The following is a 19,489-nucleotide window of genomic DNA, read 5'->3' as shown; positions in this document are numbered from 1 at the left end:
AGAAACAACCAAGTGCAGCCCAGCTCCAGAATTTGCTCTGTGTAGCCAGAAAATGGCTGGCTTAATCTTGCTCAAATCTTGGATTACTTGTTGGTCATTGCCAGTGGTTGCTTTTATTCTTAGGAGAAAATTGCCAAAGACTTTGGTGAAAAATGGCTTTCCCAAGTGTTTGGAGGAGATGAAAGAACCCGAAACTACTAATTCTGATAAACCCATAAGTATGTGACGCTGTATGAAGCTCACGGCTGTAACCAGCCAGTAGCTTCCATTGATATGGGGCAATCCCAAGCATAAATACAGGCTGGATGGAGAATGGATTGAGAGCAGCCCTGAGGAGAAGTGTAGGAGACCAGTACACTGATGACCTTGATTTAATAAACACATCTCTGAACTGAGATCATGTGCGAGGGGCCCAGAGGAAAAAAGGAGAACAAGAAACGCAGAAGAAGGAGCAAAAGAATGCAGAAGAAGGAACAACAAGATAACTATAAGCCAATGAAATATTGCATGATAAAAGTTATAGAGCCAATTAGATGGTTAGAATAAGCGCGTGCATTGCGCGTGCTTCGCGTGGACCGGTCGGGATGAGTATAAACAAGAGTGCTGTCAGGTAAATAAAGGTCCCCCCTACTATCAGCACTGGAGTCCATGTCTCATTCCCTTCAAGTGGTGACCCCGATGTGATTCGGAGAAAGCAACGCTGCAAGTGGTGTTCGGAGGGAACCCCAGCTGAACGAATCAAGCCAGCGGCAGGACTGCGGCTTTAATCCTGAGACATCACCTTAAGAAACAGGTGAACGCTGGGCAGTGATCAGTGATCATGGGAGCGAATATATCAGCAGAGGAAGAGGCCATAGTTAAGCTATTGATGCAACTCCTGAAAAAAAGAGGAGTGAAATATGACTCCCATAAGATAAAGTTCTTATTGAAGTTTTTGCAAAAGCAAGGGACTCCCTCTACAGTATCTGCGGTATGACGCGAAAACGGGAACAGGCGGGAGAGCAGATTTGGGAGGCAGCACGCAGGGGGGACACCACCGCTACTGAAGTTATGACTACGTGGCGTTTAGTCACTGAGACCCTGCGATTATGGCAAGCAGAAAAGAAAGTGCAGAATGCAGTTGCTCAGGCGGTACAAGCAGGTGATAGTGAGCTGATCGCGAGCAAGCCACAGGAAAAAGACGTTCTGATAGACTTGGGGGAAAAAGACAGAGGCTCGGGCGAAGCAAGTGGGGAAGTAGTTTTGAAGTCACCCCCCCCGAACTCCCCTCCCTCAAAGCCGATGTCGCCCCCCCCGCATCCGATACATGCATCAGAAGCACAACCCACGGCAATAGCAGAACAGGCTTTTGACCCCCGAGATCAGTGGGAGTGATTCCGTAGGGAGGCACTGAAGGATGGTGAAGATGCAGGTTTTGTGTTTCCGGTGCGTGTACAAGACAATAGACTGAATGAGTGGACTCCCTTCCAGTGGGACCTAATTAAGGAATTGAGAAAGACTGTCACTGTGTACGGTTTAAATGCGCCATTTACTCAGTCATTGTTAGAGAATGTTATGACAGGACATTTGCTAACTCCGTATGACTCGCGGCAAGTGGCTGCAATGATTTTAACTCCAACCCAGCGACTGCTTTGGAAGCAAAAATGGAAAGAATCCTGCGAGGTGGCAGCCCTGAGTAATCTTGGGCGGCAAGCTGGCGATCCCCTTGCCAGGGCAGGAAATCTCCAGTTGATGGGCACCGACCCTTTGCTGGATCCTCGATTGCAAGCTAGATTAGATCCCAATATTCTCCAACAGTCCGCGGCATTAGCTTTGCAGGCGATGCTGCGGTTGCCCGAAGTTGGAAAGCCAGAACAATCGTTTACTAGTATACGACAGGGGCTCCAAGAACCATATATGCAATTCATTGATAGACTGAGGGATGCGCTAGATAAACAAATTGAGAATCCTGAGGCGAAGGAAGCCCTAATACTGAAATTGGCAGTGGAAAATGCAAATACGGACTGTAAAAAGTTATTGTAAGCAATGCCTGTTAACTCTATGTTAGTACAGATGATCGAAGCAAGCAATCGGGTTGGATCTATTGAACATCACACTGCTGCGTTGGCTGGAGCGTTTACCAGTGCCCTCAAAATAGGGCAGAGAGTTATTGGAGACAAGCGCTGCTATCGGTGCCATACCATAGGGCATCTAGCTGCTGACTGCCCGCAGCGAGAGTCAGCTATTGGCTGGAGCGCTGGTTCTAATCCTCCTACCTTATGTCCACACTGCGGAAAGGGCTGGCACTGGGCCAACAAGTGTCGTTCAAAATACAACACGGAAGGACAGCCTCTGCCAACGTGGCAGGGAAACGGGAGGCGGAGCGTGAGGTGGGGACGCATGATGACACAAGTTCCATCGACCCTCGGACCGGAAGGGCAGTCCACACCGGACTTCCGTCCAAAGGCAATGATGGCCAGAAGTTTACCATCGGCTGCCGTGACAACAACGCCACAGACATCGTCACCATGGATACACTCTCTGCCAGGACCCGAGGAAGCGCTGGACTGGATGTCGCCACGGTAACGGATTTTACTCTTTGGGGATCCCATGTTCAAAAGATTCCACTGAATGTAAAGGGACCCTTAGGGCAAGGGTATAGCGCACTTTTGTTGGGCAGATCTAGTACCACCTTGACGGGTCTGTTTGTTTTGCCCGGGGTTATTGACGCTGATTTTACTGGACAGATTCAAGCTATGGTCTGGACCCCCTCTCCTCCAGTGTTTATACCCGGAAAAACTAGAATTGCCCAGCTCATCCTGTTTAAGGCAGTAGTTCCATAGGCTGAAAACTGTGACCGATGTGACGCAGGTTTTGGATCAACCGGACCTCCTGCAATTTTTTGGGCTACGCAGATTTGTACCACTAGACCTATGCTTACCGTGACACTGTATAATCCTCACACAAGCCCTGCTTGTGTTCAACTGCCGGTTCTCATAGACACAGGGGTGGATGTTACTGTGCTAGCCTTGAAAGATTGTCCACGCAGTTGGCCACTGGCCACACCCACGGAAGGTTTAGTTGGTGTTGGTGGCACTTCACATACTTTTCAAAGTATTAATTTGCTTACCATTAAAACTCAAGAAGGATCCACATTCACTGTACGCCCATATGTAACAAATTTACCCATGAGTCTATTGGGAAGGGATGTGATGGCACAAGGTGGTTTTACCCTGAACTGTCCCGAAAATTTTCGGTAGTGGCCATTGATGAGCGACCGAAAATTAAACTAACTTGGAAAAAAAAGAGACGCCCGTTTGGGTAGATTAATGGCCACTCCCCAAAGAAAAGGTCGCTGTACTTCAAGAGTTAGTCGCTGAGCAACTCCAACAGGGACACGTCACACCTACGACCAGCCCCTGGAATTCTCCGGTATTTATTATTAAAAAGAAAAGCAGAAAATGGCAACTGTTGCATGATTTGAGACAAATAAATAAAGTAATAGAAGAAATGGGGTCACTCCAGCCAGGATTACCTTCACTGACCATGATACCCCGAAATTGGGACATAGTAGTTATAGACTTGAAAGACTGCTTTTTTACAATCCCCTTGCACCCTGCAGATGTCAGGTAAGAGTGCTGTCAGGTAAATAAAGGTCCCCCCTACTATCAGCACTGGAGTCCGTGTCTCATTCCCTTCAGAGAAGGGCTTGGGGGTGTTGGTTGATGAGAAGCTCAACATGACCCAGCAACATGCGCTCGCAGCCCAGAAAGCCAACCGTCTCCTGGGCCGCATCAAAAGAAGCGTGACCAGCAGTCGAGGGAGGTGATTCTCCCCCTCTGCTCTGCTCTCGGGAGACCCCACCTGAAGTACTGTGTCCGGCTCTGGGGCCCCCAACTTAAGAAGGACGTGGGCCTGTTGGAGCGAGTCCAGAGGAGGGCCACGAAGATGATCAGAGGGCTGGAGCACCTCTTCTATGAAGACAGGCTGAGAGAGTTGGGGTTGTTCAGCCTGGAGAAGAGAAGGCTCCGGGGAGACCTTATAGCAGCCTTCCAGTACCTGCAGCGGCTCTACAAGCAGGCTGGAGAGGGGCTCTTTACAAGGGCACGTAGTGACAGGACCAAGGGGTAATGGCTTTAAACTGAAAGAGGGTAGATTTAGATTAGATGTAAGGAAGACGTTCTTAACTATGAGGGTGGTGAGGCACTGGAACAGGTTGCCCAGAGAAGTTGCGGATGCCCCATCCCTGGAAGTGTTCAAGGTCAGGTTGGATGGGGCTTTGAGCAACCTGGTCTGGTGGAAGGTGTCTCTGCCCACAGCAGGGGGGTTGGAACTAGATGATCTTTAAGGTGCCTTCCAACCCAAACCATTCTGTGATTCTATGATATATTAACTATTAAAAAACATGTCTTTTTTTCTCTGCACACAAAACATTGATGGTATTTGCTGAACTAGCTTGCTAATTAGTTAATTGTTTGAGTAGCACTTGCCTGTCTCCCTTTTCCTAGAGGGATGATCTGTCCTGTCTTGGAAGCAAGAGAATGTCCCAGTCTCTGATGCTTTTGCTGATTTTTCTGCTTAACTTGCGGTAAGTCAGTTCAACTTGGACATGTACCTCTTGAGCCTTACCTGGTACTGTGTGTAGGTATTGTCAGCAGTGAGGGCAGGGGAAGGGCAAAATTTGGCAGAATATTGACCTGTTTACTCCTCCATACAAAAGGAAGCATTTTTGCAAGTTTGACAAGTGAATTGTGAAGTTGACTGTGATTACACCCCAGAGGAGGCTCTAGCTAACGCACACATCAGCAAAGCATAAGTCCTGGGCAACTTGATTCCTACCCCCAAAAATCCCCAACCAATCAAACAAAAACCCCTCCACTAAGCTGCTTGTTTTGTGCAGGACACTAATTTTGAGTACTTCCCCCCTCTGTTTGGTATGTGATAGTTAGGACCACTGACAGCAAAGGTTTGTCTCCAGCTCCTGAGCAAACCTTCCCCGCTTCCCCCTCCCTGCCCTCTCTGCAGTTGAATTCTGCCAGCTCCTGAGGGCAGGAGCATCCTTCTGTGAAGTCTAGAGCTGGAGAAAGGGCTCTTGCCCAACCTTTCTCCAGCTCGGTGCCCAGCTGTGGCTCCGCCAGTTAATGGTTTAGGTGGGCCTGGCAGTGATGGGGTGGGGTGGTGGGGAAGAGGAGGCTGGCTGCAGCACTCTCTCTTTGGAGGGCTCATTGGTGAGCTAAACAGCTGCTCCTGAGCTGGTGCCTAACAGCTTGTGTATCAAGTGGTGGTGTTCTCTGGTTCCTAGTCAACAAAGACTTTAGTAGGGTTTTTCTTTGTGTGTCCTTTGGCTGAGGGCAAGGACTCCACTGATGAGAGGGGGCTGAGAGTTTTTGAACACAGGAGATATCCTCAATGGAGGATATTCTATTGTTTTTCTTGAGCCGGGGTTAGTTTTGCCTTGTCTTTGTCTCTCTTGCTATTCCCCTGTCACTTCTACAATACCTTCCCAACTGTACCTTCTACAGGCCCTGTGCTCTCCCCAAGGTGTTGATATTGTACCTGCACATGAGGATTTGACAAGGAGTTGTTGGAGTGACAAAAAGTGCTGATAGGTCAAAGCTGCAGTGAGAAAAGTAATTGTTCAGAGACCTTGTGTCTCAAGCCACCCATAGGCAGTGTAACTGACTGCATGGACTACCACCTGTGGGTAGCAGCTGTCTCAACTATTTTAATGACAGGGGGTAGAGAAATATGTTCAGGAGGGGTTTTGTTTGGGTTAAAGCTTTGCTCTCTCTGTTTTTCACCTAGTTGAAAGCATCTACAGTACTGCTGCCAAAGGAATGCTAGCAAGAGCCAGCCTGGCTGGGAGGGCCCCTTGCCTTGAAACCATGAATCACTGCTGATCGCTTCTCAACTTGTTAGACCTGAGGGTAAAGGTCTGTTTATCAAATAAAAATAGTAGCCAACAGGAGGATCACTGAGGTGATGACTTCTTGGGCACCATCTGAGGGATTGTCATTGGATTTTGCTTCAGAAATTAAGTTCTTGAAGCAAGGCACCTGGCTTCTTATAAGTACAGTCTGGTCCCTGGCAGACACCTCCTTGCATCAGTGGGGTGTTGACTTCCCCCCTCAGAGTACTTGTGTGAGTAGGCTCACTGACAGCTCTACACAAGCAGACCGATGGGCTAGTGGCCTGATGGAAGTCAGGATTTGTTTGTATTTGAGAACTGTTTTGTTGTAGTAATTGGCTAGACTTGTTTGGAGATACTGTATGTTCTTGATGAAGAAGCATTAGAGTGATGCTTAGGAGGTATGTGCTTAAATGAAATTATCTTGTATATTACACAATTTCTTCAGTATAAGTGAATTAAAATGATGCAATCGGTAGTAAGATGGATAGTACCTAACATAAATCATAATCACTTGAGCAAGTATTTCACTTTACTTTCTTGTTCTAGCAAAGTGAAGAATATACTCCCTGTCTCTCGACGGCTGTTGTGCGCTGCTCCGGGCAGGGGCAACCTGTTGCTGGGACCGTGCCAGCACAGTGACCGTGCAGAGGTGTGAACTGGTGATGCCCGTGGCCTGAGCTGGGCACGCGGGAGGTTGGAGCGTGGGATTTGTGCTGGAGTAATGCTGAGTTAGGATGAAGCAAAGCGCCTGTTGGAGAGGGCGTGACAGTGTCCGTATGAAGTCTGTGTGAGGTTACGCCCCAGCCACACGCTACTAGTGCCTCTCCTTACTCCAGCTCTCAAAGAGATGCTGAGGCTGCTCTTCTGCTGTGCCTGTGCTGGGGACTCTTCCCAGGTGGAGACTGGGCTTGTAAGGCCTTGGCATTTCATCCCTCTTTCTTGTATTTATACCGCAGTGGTGCCTGACTGTTTCCTACAGTCTAAAGGCCTAACAGGAACACATGGATCAGGATTGTATTTGCAGCTTCAAAAAGCTTATTGGGAACCTTTCTCCACGTTACTATCAATACGTCTTGACCTAGTGCATTACCGTTGTCTTTGAGGGAACTGAGAGAAAGACACATGGGATAAGACTTGTGTCAGAATGGTGTGGTGTAACAGACCCTGCCCTGCAGCTGGTCCTTGGAGTTGGGTAAATTCCCAACGTCCTTCTGGCTTCTTCGTTCTCGAGTTGAAGTGCTGCGTAGTCCATGACTGATTCTGATCCAGCTGCTTTGGTCAGAGGGCGTTCAAATTAGTTGTGAGTCTTGAAGGGCAGGGAGGGAGTCAGACACGAAAAGGAAGGTGCATCCTTAATCCATGTACTGTCCACACAGGTGTCTAGGGGGGAGTTGTTCATTGTGGGGGTTTATTTCTGTGGGGTTTTCGCGTTCTCTAGTAAACCAGTGAAGAAATGGTGAAGAAGCTTGTTTCTTGAGAAGACAGCCACGTTTTCATTTGTCTCAATTTGTATCAGTTCCATCTATTTTCATCGCCCTGGTTTTGGGGCATCCTTACCATCTGTGGTCACGGACCCTACTCTTGCTCCAGCGGAGCCGTTCTGCCAAGCTGTGCAGGGAGGGCAAGTGCGACGGTTGCGTTTTCGGATGCAGAGACGCTTTTCTTCATGTGTCCACATGTTTCTGCCCTCAGAAAGTTGTTGAAATAAATTTCTGCTAAAAGGTAGTGCTGGGAGAGAGGGAGGTTTCTCAAAGAGGTCCTTCGAGAGGCCTCCCTCGGGTGGGTTATCAATTTGTCTGGCTTAGAGGTTTTCATGCTTTTGCCTGTTGCTACTGTGGATGATACTTAATATTTGAGAAGAGTGTAGTCCCTGCTGTGCACAGAGAGGAATTAATCTGTAGCCTGGTGATTGGCTTTACATACCAGATGCTTGCAAAACATGGTGTCCAACCCACCAGAAGGGGATTTTCAGCTCCATCGTTCCTGTTGGGCTGTTGAGTCCAGCCAAAACAGAGGCTTGGTTTCCTTGTACGTGCAGGTGAATGGTGACCTGTTTGAACCTTTTGGGTTTATCTTGCAAGTGTTTACCCATTGACCTTCCCTTTTGGTAGCTTTCATTGATTCTGTTATGTACTCGGCCTGCATTACTCTTCTATACTGGGGCCTGGAGTATTAAAAAGGTATAAGTTGGAGACGTAGGGTGGTGTTAAAATGGGCTCGTGAACCTTGCGCAGAAATGAGTTGTTCAACTCCGGGATTGTTCCAACGCAAAATAGCTCGTGTTTGATGTTCCCCTGCTTCCCTCGCCTCATGGAATTATGCTGCTGCCCTCTCAAAATTTTTATAATATATAGATCTAGAAAATAGACTTAGCTTAGTATTTTTATTATGGCCCTAGGAAGATTTTAGGTCCTCGGTTTCGCTGATACCTTCTTGACGGCTTTGCTAATGAATGGAAGGTTTTCCTTGGTGTTATTGCAGCTCCCAAAGTGCCTGTGGTAACACAGGTTTTCCATACATCTGTGGCATTTCCCAGGGGGCCTTAAACCCAAGCTGAACCGCCTTATATGTGGCTATATATGAGGGTCAGGTGCGAGGATATTCCCGAAGTCCTCTCAACTAAAAAGCATTGCAACGGGTGCACTTAAACAGCAGATTTGCAATGAGCTTCCAGTGAAGCAAAGGTTTTGTGTGCAGCTGTGAGACATCTTCAGCCAATCTTCTCTTCCCTGTGGTATACGGAAAGCGGTCTCGGCCTTTCCCGCTGTCCAGCAGAGCCCGAGTCGTTTCCCTGCTTACTGAAGTTAAGGGCAAAGCTCTCCCGTGGACTTCAGCAGTGGGGGACTGGAGGCTGATGTGGAAGGATACTGGGAGAGGACCGTTTGCCTCAGCAGTGGGCTACGCACAGCTGATACCACAGCTTCATCCCTGTCCACTAACTCTGATCTGTCTTGTGTTGCTAATAGTATTTCTCAGGGTGGATTTTTGTTCGCTGTGGCACATAATCTAGGTAGCACGAACTGAAATCAGTTTGGGTTTAATGTTCAGTCTCACAGGAGGATCTGCTGTGATGTTTTATGTTAAATGAAAGAACAAAGTTAAACCTAGAAAAAGGCTCTGGCTGGAAAATCCAGCAAACTTCTCCTGGTACTTGGGTGTCGTCGTGTTGATGTTGTATATCTGAAACACGAGGAGAAAGGTTACAGAAAATTACTACAGAACTTGCAGCGAGCAACGAGCCAGGCACATTTCGGAGCACAGATCTGGCTTCTCAAGGTAGAAATTGCTGCTTTTGTCGGACGCTTGCAACATGGATCTATGAGATGCGTAGCGCCCTGTGCTGCTTTTCAAAGCACGGTAGTGCCGACAGCACTACGGAATTGCCCTGCATTTGCTGAACAGCGACTGGCTGAAAAACAAAGCGAAACCAAGAAAAGCAACAACTTCATGCCAGCTCTGATGAAAATCTACATGTATATTTTTCTGCAGGTTGCTGTATCGTCAGGTGTGGGGAGCATCTCCCCGCAGGTAGACCTGCATGGTGCTGGCACTGGTATGCTGCTTCTGAGGGTAAGGAGAAGGTCTGAAGGACGGGGATATCTGAACAGTGAGGAAGTCTACTTTGTGGGAAGCAAAATGAGTGAAGAGCTCTCGGCAGTCAGTGGGAACGTGCTTTCCAGCTTGCCCCTCTCGAAGAGAGCGTGCGAGCATTCCCACAAGAGTCTGGCTTGATGACAAGGATTGGAATGGGAACCAATGATTTCTTTAGCAGGGAACAGGGCGGTTTTGCTGAGATGGTTTCATATGCAGTCGTGCGGGGCATTTTCTATGGCCCTTTTCTCGGGCTCCTCAGACTCCTTCTTTAAGCAAGGTATTGGACAATGATAACACCTGCAGGTGAGACGCATCCTGATTCGTTGTCACAGTGCTAAGGCAGTTGTCCTCTGATAAAGCAGCAGTCCTTATTGCCTCTGGATGTGACTTGGTAGTTAGCTTCTCATAACCACGGTCATAATACAAACAGCTTCATTTCTGAAAGATTGAGTTTGCTTGCAGAGGCCTGAGAAGACAACAGTCAGATGCAGGAAAACAAAGCCTGAGAGTTCACCAAAGGAAACTCTGAGGGATGGGAATGAAGAATCACAGCCAGTCCTGTGGAAATAGTCAGTTCTTGGGGAATTCCTTTGGTATTCCTGCTTCGCTGTCTCTCCTGCACCTATCTGGTCACGTTCGTTCTGATTTCATAAACACCCAAACAACACATATGCTTTTAAAGGTCTGAAAATACTGTAATGGGATTATCCAGAAGTGCTAGAAGCACGTGTGGCAGAGGCGTGCAGACCAAGACAACGGTTCAGGTTGTTTGAACTCTGTAACGCAGCGATTCCTTTACAGGAGAACATGCCAGTATTGTGTCAGAAGGGTCAAGGGAGCTCTCGTTCTGGGTCCGTGGCTCTAAAATGATTTCTTAAGGAGGTCGATCGTATAAGTGCCACAGACAAAGCTTCCTTGGGAGTAGCCCTCCTGCAGAAGCAGTGAGTAATTGACACGGTGATTGGGGATGTAATGGATTTTAGTCACAGCACTCAAGCAGTGCTCTCTCTGTTGATGCAGTCTTCCTGAGTGTTTTGCTGGGATTAGGAATATTACCATAATCTGTCTTTGGTTTTTCTTTCTGACTGTGGTATCTGCATTCCCCCCACCTGCCTCCTTTTTAATGGGCAAAGTATATGCCCGTGTGTTGCCTGTAGAGCAGAGCAACCTCCTTGTTCCTCCTCCTTGTCGGGTCATTTGCTAGATGTGCCGCAGTTTGCCTGGAGCAGTGAGATTTCCTGAGCAACAGATGGTATCGGAGCCTAGAGGTGCCAGCGGCCGCCAAGGACGTGATAGATGTGGTAACACTGCAGGAAGGGCAAATATCCCCTCTCTCCTTTCTTACTTAGCAAGAATGAAGCCTGTACTGGAAAACATAAAATGTATCTGAGAAGAGGAGGAGGAGGTAGGGGACTGCAGGCAGATGGAGGCGGTCCAGGAGGGTCACGCACACTGGCTGGAAACGCTGCCTGCTGCCAACTCCCGGCTGTCAGACGGAGGAGTAAAAAGCACTTAGCTGCACCAGGCAGGACTGACTGAAGCCGCTCTGCAATACGAAGCATCTCTGTAGCTGACATTGCCTGGGGGTGTGTCACTTGCTCTGCGGATCGAGTCCCAAGCTGAAACAGCGTCCTCTCTGGCTCTGGGCAGATCCGCATTTGCGGAAGCAACCCGCAGTCTGTTGGGCGCACAGCTCCCCCTTTCCTCTAAACAGCCAGGAGCAGCAGGTCCCTGAGGCTTGAGGTGGGGAGAAGATGAGCTGCAAGGAGGGGCAACAAAAAGGAAAATAGATCCTTGCTGCACAGCAGAGTTTGGATTTCCTACCGCTAGGCCAATGTGTGAGAAAGTAAGACCCTACATCCCCAATGAGATCTCTCTTTCCTTGTTCTGACGTGTAACCTGGGGAGCATCTCTGGTCTGTGACGGACGGGTACAGCGGACACTGGTGACTGCTGGCTGTATATCTTTGTTAGACCACAGCACTACCCTTGTTCAGCTGCCATCACCGGCTCGACCACTGGATATCCACCCTGAACAGAAAACTGAAATGTAGCCCCGAGAAGAGCAGTTGAGGAAAGGGAAGAGACCCAAGTGGCAGGGAGGGGAAGTGCCAATGTACTGAGAAGTCGGGTCTCTTGTTGAGGTTTTGTTTCACAGTCCAGTGCTATGTTCCTGCAGCTGGGGATGCTGAACTGAGATTGGTCTCTTTGGAGAGCGGGAGGGGAAAGGGAGGCTCCTCCAGTTGCAGCCCGCTGTGGTGGAGTATGGTAAGCATTTGGCATCGGTGTCAGGGGGCACTGCTGTGGTTATTTAACCTGGCTGCTCAAAGGTGGGTGCCTGTCTGGTTAGGATGGCAGAGCGCAGAGGGGAGCGGCGCCCTGGAGATGCTCAGGTTCTGTGCTGGGATAGGAAGCCACTAAGGACCTGGGCTCACACAGCCTGGCCAGGTCCACGCAGCAGACGTGGCCTGTGCGGTTTCGGCAGTGTGGCGCCCAGGCTGGGGTGTAGCTGGTGCCGGGTGTCTTGGCACGGCGCTCCCCTGGTCTTACAGTTCTGGAGTTAACTTCCACCTCTGAGCCTTTTTTCCCTCTGGTTATTTCATCCAGGCAAATCAGGTTTAATCCGGGACTGGAGCCTGCTGACTAGACCAGAGAATCCAGTCAGGGTCTGGGATGCCGCACGTTGCATCAGTTGGTGTCGCACACGCTTTGAGATGTTTATTTCACTTGACGTCCTCATGCACTACTAGGTTTCCAGGGCTTCTGAGATTCCTTCATCCTTATTCTGCTGCTTGCTTCCAGTTGCTTGTAATATTGTTTCCCCTTTTCGTGGCCTTTCAATGGACAGGGAGCACGCTTGCTCAAACCCTTCTCGCCTTGGAAATCTAAGAACACGGCTGCAACAGATGGGTCAACGTTGTGTCCTGTGGCCCCGTTGTCCCTTTGGTGTTACCCGCTCATGGAAGATAAACAGCATGCCTCCTCCCATGCACCTTTCTTACATCTTCCCTCCTCCGCTGTTGTGGAATGCTTTCAGGATGTCAGAAACATTCCAGTTTTACTTGGGAATGAGCACGTGACCATCTGAAGCTTTCCATGAGCAAATGGATGAAGAGGAACTGAGTAGCCCTGGATTCCATGTGCTCATCAGTTTTGTAGCAGACATTTGGTCGAGTCCCTGCGTAACCAGCTTTGGTGCAAGAGTGAGAGATTAGTCTTTCCCTATGCACCCTTGTGCCCAGAGGAATAGTTGAAGACTCCTAAGTATTTCACTAAAGCAAACTAAAAAGGAAAAACAATTGCACAGGATGAAAATAAATTGGTGGAACTTACTTGCTGTGTGCAAGGTAGGCTTTGCTTTGCTGCATAACTACAGGTTGTATCATGTCCTAAATACTCAAGTTAATTTCTCAAGTGGTATTTCATTATACTAAAATATAGTCTGTCGGAGAGAGATCTAGTTATCTGAACGGTTCCAAATCAAACAAGAAATGGGTAGAATTTTCAATATGTTCCTGTTACGCAGGCATTAAATGGAATTATTTTCCTGCCATTTGTAAGCAAAGTTTCTCTGATCCTTCAAATGATGGACTAACAACTTTCTGATGAGAGTGATTTTTTTAAATTTAATTTCAGCTTTGTAACTTTCCAGAAATAATGGCCATTTTCTCTTATTAGAAGCGATACCCATTTTAATTTCATCTAGCTGAAGGAGAACTTTAAAGGAGCACTAAAGGCTGCTCTAGAAGCTTGTGAGGGCTGGTATATGTCAAAGCTTGCCGGCAGCGCTTTCAAAAAATCAATTGTGCGTCCCAGTTCCTGACAAGCTGAGTATACCCCTGTAACGGCTTGCTAGTGTTTCTTCCTGCTCTGTCTGCAGATCACGGAAGCTGCTTGACGTCTCTGGGAGCGCTTGAGCGGAGACAATCGGGATTGTGGTACACGGGAGTACAGCTTCGATAGATCCTGGGCATTGCCTAGATGCTGATGTGGGAACACTGTACCTGTCTGTAGCTATAGGTGTAACATATCTATTTCCACTTGCTCAACTCCAGCATCCAGAGCACCTTCTCAAAAAGGTGCGCTCGCACAAGCGCGTAAGACTGCGCTAGAGCTGTGGAAGCGCTCGCACCTTAGCCCTTGGCTAACTTGCCGTGCCCATTGCGTGCTCTCGGTTAAGACGCGGTACTGCTTTTCAGGTTGCTCCTGGTCTTGTGCAGTGCGTCAAGCGAAGCATTTCCTCGCTATCCGTGTTTTGTCCAAGTCCACAGCACCCAACATGTGATGTTCTATAAGTAAGCAGGCAGATGATTATGAAATTAGTCACAGAGTGGTGTGAAACCATGATGTAAGAGTAAAGGTGGAGGGATGAAATCTAGAAGCAAGGGGAGGGAAAACGAAAGCGGTATCTTCTGCCTCCTTTTCGGTGGCATTACCTGCCGGTATCTGGAACAGTCTGTTGAATTAAGCCCTGCTCATCCTGAGCAGTGGTCTGAACAGCTTTGCATTAAGGCACCAGTCAAGCACCAGAAACATTAAAAGCTGGCAGGGGAGAGAAGAGGAGTTGCTGACACACAAAAGATGGAGCCGTCTCTCCAGGATCCAGTACTTAGCTCCTCCGCTTTCTAAAATCCTAGCGGCAGTGAAATCACTGTGTCAGCTGCCTGTTCCGGTCGGCCTGGATGTCAGCCTTTACAGTGGAGCGTATCATCCTAGTGGAAGCGGGTTCCGAGACAATATTGAACAAATATGCGCAGCCTGCTAGAAATGCTTGTGAGTTGTGCTGGTGTGAGGACAGAATGTGCCACCGAGTGACACGTCTCGGTGCGGTTGGGAGGGGTGTAGTCTTGCTGGGAGCTGGATGGTTGTGCAGCCTGTGAATCTCTTCTGCATTCAGTGTATCTAAGACCAATAGTAAAATGCAGGGGATCTACTTAGAATCCAGAGAGTCGTCGTGAACTTTTGTCATCTCACTGAGTGTGTAATTCATCAAGAAATCGGTGTCCTGTAGAGGGTAGTGTAATTGGTTGAGCAGGAACCTAACTCCTGTTCCTGTCCTGAACAAACAAAAACCCACAGCGGTGTTGCTGGTGAGGTTATGTCTGTTCATCGTTAAAGTACAGTCCTGCATCTTTAGCTAAAGCTTTGTGTGGGCTGTGGGAATTCCCCGCTCCCTTTCAAGCTGTTCCAAATGTGACTTTTGGATCATGGCAAACATCCTTTACTTACTCTACATGATTGTGTGTGGTAGGTATACAACAGCTTGTTGACAGAATGTGTTGGAAAGGCCTTCTTCAGAAGATGAAGAAGTTACTAGTCACAGGGCTGCTGAAATACATTCTTTGCTGACTTAAAAAAAAATAAAAATAATAATAATAATAATAAATAAAAAAAAACCAAAAAAAAAACCCCAAAGATTTTTAAAAGTATTCAAAAGTCTTCTGTTGTCATGGTCCCAAATATCCATGTTTAGGTAACAGTGCCCCATGTTCTGAGTTGATATTTGTGCTAGCTACTGAAACATGAGGGGAAACAACAGACAAGACTTGCTTTTAAATTTCAAACCTGTCCCCACAGATCACACTGAAATAAACACAAGTGACCCAACCCCCCTTTCTGTAGGTGCTCCGCTTAGTCTAGTAGTGTGGGTCAACCTTTCCTCCTTGTTTTGTGTGTGTTCGGTTTGGTTTGCTGAACTCCTGGTCTCCAGATCAGAAAACAGTTGTTTCTGTTCCATTTGGCAGTCCTTACTGGTTTCGGATGAGGTGGCTGGCTATTAGCTTGTTCTCTCTGTAGGCACGTAAACATAGACAGACACCTGTGTATCCACGCGTATCCATATGTACGGACTGGGGCGTGTATGTATAGACAGTTATATACACAAATAGCTACACGGAGCTAGCAAGAATCCCTGAATGCAATGCATGAAGTGGAAGATAAGATCTCATTACAGTCTTAACCAGTTTTTTTATCTAACAGTGCAGTAGAAGATGCTCTCAAATTTGCTGAAGTATGAAGCGAATGTTTCCCGCACGCCGAGGAGTTTGTCGGCGTAAGGTGCTTCTGTTTGTGTGACCTCCTCTAGGGCACAGATAGCTTGTCCTCATGTGTCAAGCATTCACTCCTAGCGCGTGGTGCTCGTTCACTTCCCATCATCTTTTTCTTTCAAGCAAAAAAAGGGGGCTGTGGTACCACAGAAGGAAAGCCTTGCATGGTCGTAAGCAATATGCAGTATTGGTGGACTAGGGGAACTGAGCTGAGCAAGAGGAATGAGGGCTGACATAGCAAAACCACAATCACTATGCCAAAAAAAAAAATCCTTTTGTTTGATCCATTTATTCAAGATCTAGGTGTGTCAGTACACACAATAATTGCACAGGTGTCTGCATCCTGCAGCTGGATCTGTGGTCTTACAGTCTGAGGAAACTCTGCAGCCTCCTAAAATTCTTCCTGCGTATGTTAAAGCGCTTCAAACAGAAGCGCTTTAACCTGCCAGCACGGTGGTGTGCAGTCACGGAGTGCTTGAGGTTGGCAGGGCCCTGGCAGGTTGGAGAGCACGTAGTCTGACCTCGCTGCTCAGAGCAGGGGCAGCCAGAGCAGGGTGCCCAAGAGTAGGCGCGGTCAGGCTTTGAGTACTTCTAAGGATGGAGATGACAGTCTCTATGGGCAATCTGTTCCAGTGTTCAATCACCCGCACAGTAAAAAGTTTTCCTTATGTCTAAACCAAATGTCACGTGTTTCAATTTGTGCTCATTTCCGCTTGTCTTTTGGTACTCTTTGTTGCCTTATGCAGGCTGGCCGTATTCGCAGTCTGTATGTGAGGGGGTGGTAGCTGGCTTTACAGTGATGTTGGGTTTCCTGCAAAGGTGGGTGAGGAGTGAGCGGTTCAGAAATTTGGTGTTGGCTCTTAACGTGCTGAACAAAACAGAACAAGGCAGTAAGGGCCCCAAAATATCGTGTCAGGTGGAGCACTGTTGTGGGTCACGTCTTTCCTGGATCTTGCGCTGCCCCAGCTTGCAACGTTCATCCTACGGTAAGGCATCGGTCCGTCCAAGTGAGGGCGGTAGTACCTGGTGCTTTTAGGAGAACAAGTTGGCACGCAATAAAAGCGTTGAGAGATTAAAGTGTTGGCCTAGTAGAAGCTAGCCTCATGAGCGAACTGACGCCGAGTAAAGCAGCGTTCAGATGTGACTTCATTGTTTTGGGGAAAAGATGGCAAATATCTCATATGTCATCAAATGACTGGCTTCTGTTTGGGAATTAAGGAGCAATGTCACTTCTCCCTGTACAGTTCCCCTCCCCCACCCCTTTTGTATGCCATAAACTTTATTATCAACTCTGTAGAAAGAGACTACAGTCTCAATCAAGAGATTGGAGTCATTCAATCTGTTGACTAATTATAAAGAGAGGCAGTAAATGTGGTGAACTTTGCCCAGTGGTCTTTTGAGTGAAAGATTAACGTCGGAGACTGAATAAAAACAGGGGAATGAGAAGCTGCCTCTCCTACAAGGCAAGAGAGGAGGATTTTTCTGGCAAACAGTGACAGAAAGAAAAGCAGGATCTCTTTCGGTACTTGCTGCGCTCTGAACGACCGCTGCCGGGACTGCAGCGCCATCTCTCGCACCGTCTCTCGCCAAGGAGAGGGGTGGGAGGTGGCGTGTGTGGTGGTGGCACCGTGAGGGGGGCCTGGCAGTCAGGCCATGGGTGCTACACCTGAACTGTTGCCGATCTGCTGGACAGCCATGGCCGAAGGACTCTCTTTTTGTTCCCCTCCCTTTGTCCCCTCCAGCGCCGGTCTGTCCTTGTTGCACAGACAGCAGGGTCCCTGGGGAGGAGGCGTCTCTCTTGAATTTTGGTACGCAGATAAAACTTTGGGCATATTTACAAAGCTCTGAGCAGCAGTGAGGCTGCAAATGCTCTAGGCCTTGTGGGAAGCTGCTATAAGACAAATTAATAATTGGCATCCCTTGCCTTTTGCAGTCTGGAGAACGCTGTTGTATTTTACGGTGTCGCCCCCTCGCAAAGTGCTGATACGACTGACCGTGCTCTGTGCACCGAGGCTCGGTAACTCGGGGACCGTTTGCTGTCTCCTGGTGTAACCAGATGTAACCAAAATGATTAGTTTGTTCTTTTGTAACTAAGCAATATAGAGATAGGAGCGGGGTAGACAATGCCTTAATATTGTGTTTGTACACCTATGGCTATGGATGCGCCACTATGCCCAAAGACAATTGGACGAGGAGTAGTACGGTCATGCCGCTATGTTCCCAGTACAGCCCCAGCCCATCTTGACAACGAGTCGAGGGTAGTTAGAATAATTGGTTTGCGTTAAGGGTGCCAAATCATTGTTAGGGACCCTGCACCACGAAGAAGGGAAGCGAGTTACGTAAGCGAGGTGATATTGCGCATGTCCAGAAGAAGGGGTCAACTAAAGGACACACCTGTATGACCACCAAGGACCACCAGAGACCCCCACGGAAGCCCCTCGGAGCTCAAGGACACATGCGTAATGACCATGCAAATATGATAATTAGTTCTGGGAAATAGAATGAATATGCATGATCATGCCAGGAAATTTGATGCATATGTACGTAATCAGACAATGTAAGTTTTGGTTGATGTAACCTGGGGTATGCACGCTAGGTGGAACGATTCCCCGTGCGTCCGGTGCCGTATTAAAGAATGCCTGCTTCTTAATACTACATGGGTGTTAAGGAGTTTGATTCGATTTCGGTGACACTGGAACCATACTGACTTTGGCCAGCTCTGTAGCTTGCGATGAACTGTAAAGCAATAAGGTTTGTGTTTCATCTTCCTCTGAGATCGGCCGTTGCTGGAGAAGTTGCACCGAATTAGGAAAACACTCGTAACCTGGCCGGATTCTGGGAATCAAACCGAGAGAGGACTTGGTAGCAGTGGCTCCCAGGTGTTCCTTTCCATTCTGCGAATAAGGGAATTAGGGAGCCGAGAGCAGCGGTGATGTCTCTCTGCTCGTGTGCCGGGCCCTGCAAAGCATGTATTTTTCAGAGGAGAGCGTGTTGTATATGAACACGACTGGGAAAAATCCTCCCGTTTCCTGGCAAGGCAGCATAGCGATAGCGATCAACGTGACTATGACTCGACCAAACACCCAGGTAAGACGGGTGACTCCCTGACGTGCAATAGCTTTATGTGTCTGTCTCGTGCAGGCGCTATTAGCTGATCTTCAGAGCCTGCGAGTCCCAAATTTGAATCTCTGGCCTGACAGGCGCTGTTGTGTGGACGTGGCAGAGCCTTGGGAGGAGAAGTTCAGGATGGACAAGGGTAGGGTGGAGTTCTTGCACAGAAGACATTTCCTAGTCAGAGTTTGCCTGTGCGCAGCTACCTGTGAGGTGTCCCTGGATGGCATGTGCCAGGTTTTCTCAAATTGTAAATTCTCATTAGCCTGGAGAAAAGGAGGCTGAGGGGAGACCTTATCGCTCTCTACAAAGACCTGAAAGGAGGTTGTAAAGAGGTGGGGGTCAGTCTCTTCTCCCAGGTAACAAGTGATAGGACAAGAGGAAATGGCCTCAAGTTGCACCAGGGGAGGTTTAGACTGGATATTAGGAAATTTTTCTTCACTGAAAGGGTTATCAAGCATTGGAACAGGCTGCCCAGGGAAGCGGTTGAGTCGCCATCCCTGGAGGTATTTAAAAGCCGTTTGGATGAGGTGCTTAGGGACATGGTATAGTGGTGGTCTTGGTAGTGTTAGGTTTACGGTTGGACTCGATGATCTTAAAGGTCTTTTCCAACCTATACGATTCTGTGATTCTGTAAAGGAAGGAGTATCTGTTGCTCGCTGCTGTTGTTCAGAGCAAGGCCTTGCTCAAAGCACGCGTTCTTGCTGTTGCAAGAGTTTGCTGGAAGCATGAGAAATCATTCCTTTACTAGGAAAACAAATCCGGTCAGTCTAAAAACGTGAACGACTATGCTGGTTTTGCTCCCATTACGTTTGGTGACAGTTACAGCCACAGGTAAAGTAGATTTA

Source organism: Mycteria americana, chromosome 12 (genome assembly GCF_035582795.1).
Source record: "Mycteria americana isolate JAX WOST 10 ecotype Jacksonville Zoo and Gardens chromosome 12, USCA_MyAme_1.0, whole genome shotgun sequence".
Classification (NCBI taxonomy): domain Eukaryota; kingdom Metazoa; phylum Chordata; class Aves; order Ciconiiformes; family Ciconiidae; genus Mycteria; species Mycteria americana.
The sequence above is the reverse complement of the archived record's forward strand: the minus strand, read 5'-3'. Positions refer to the sequence as shown.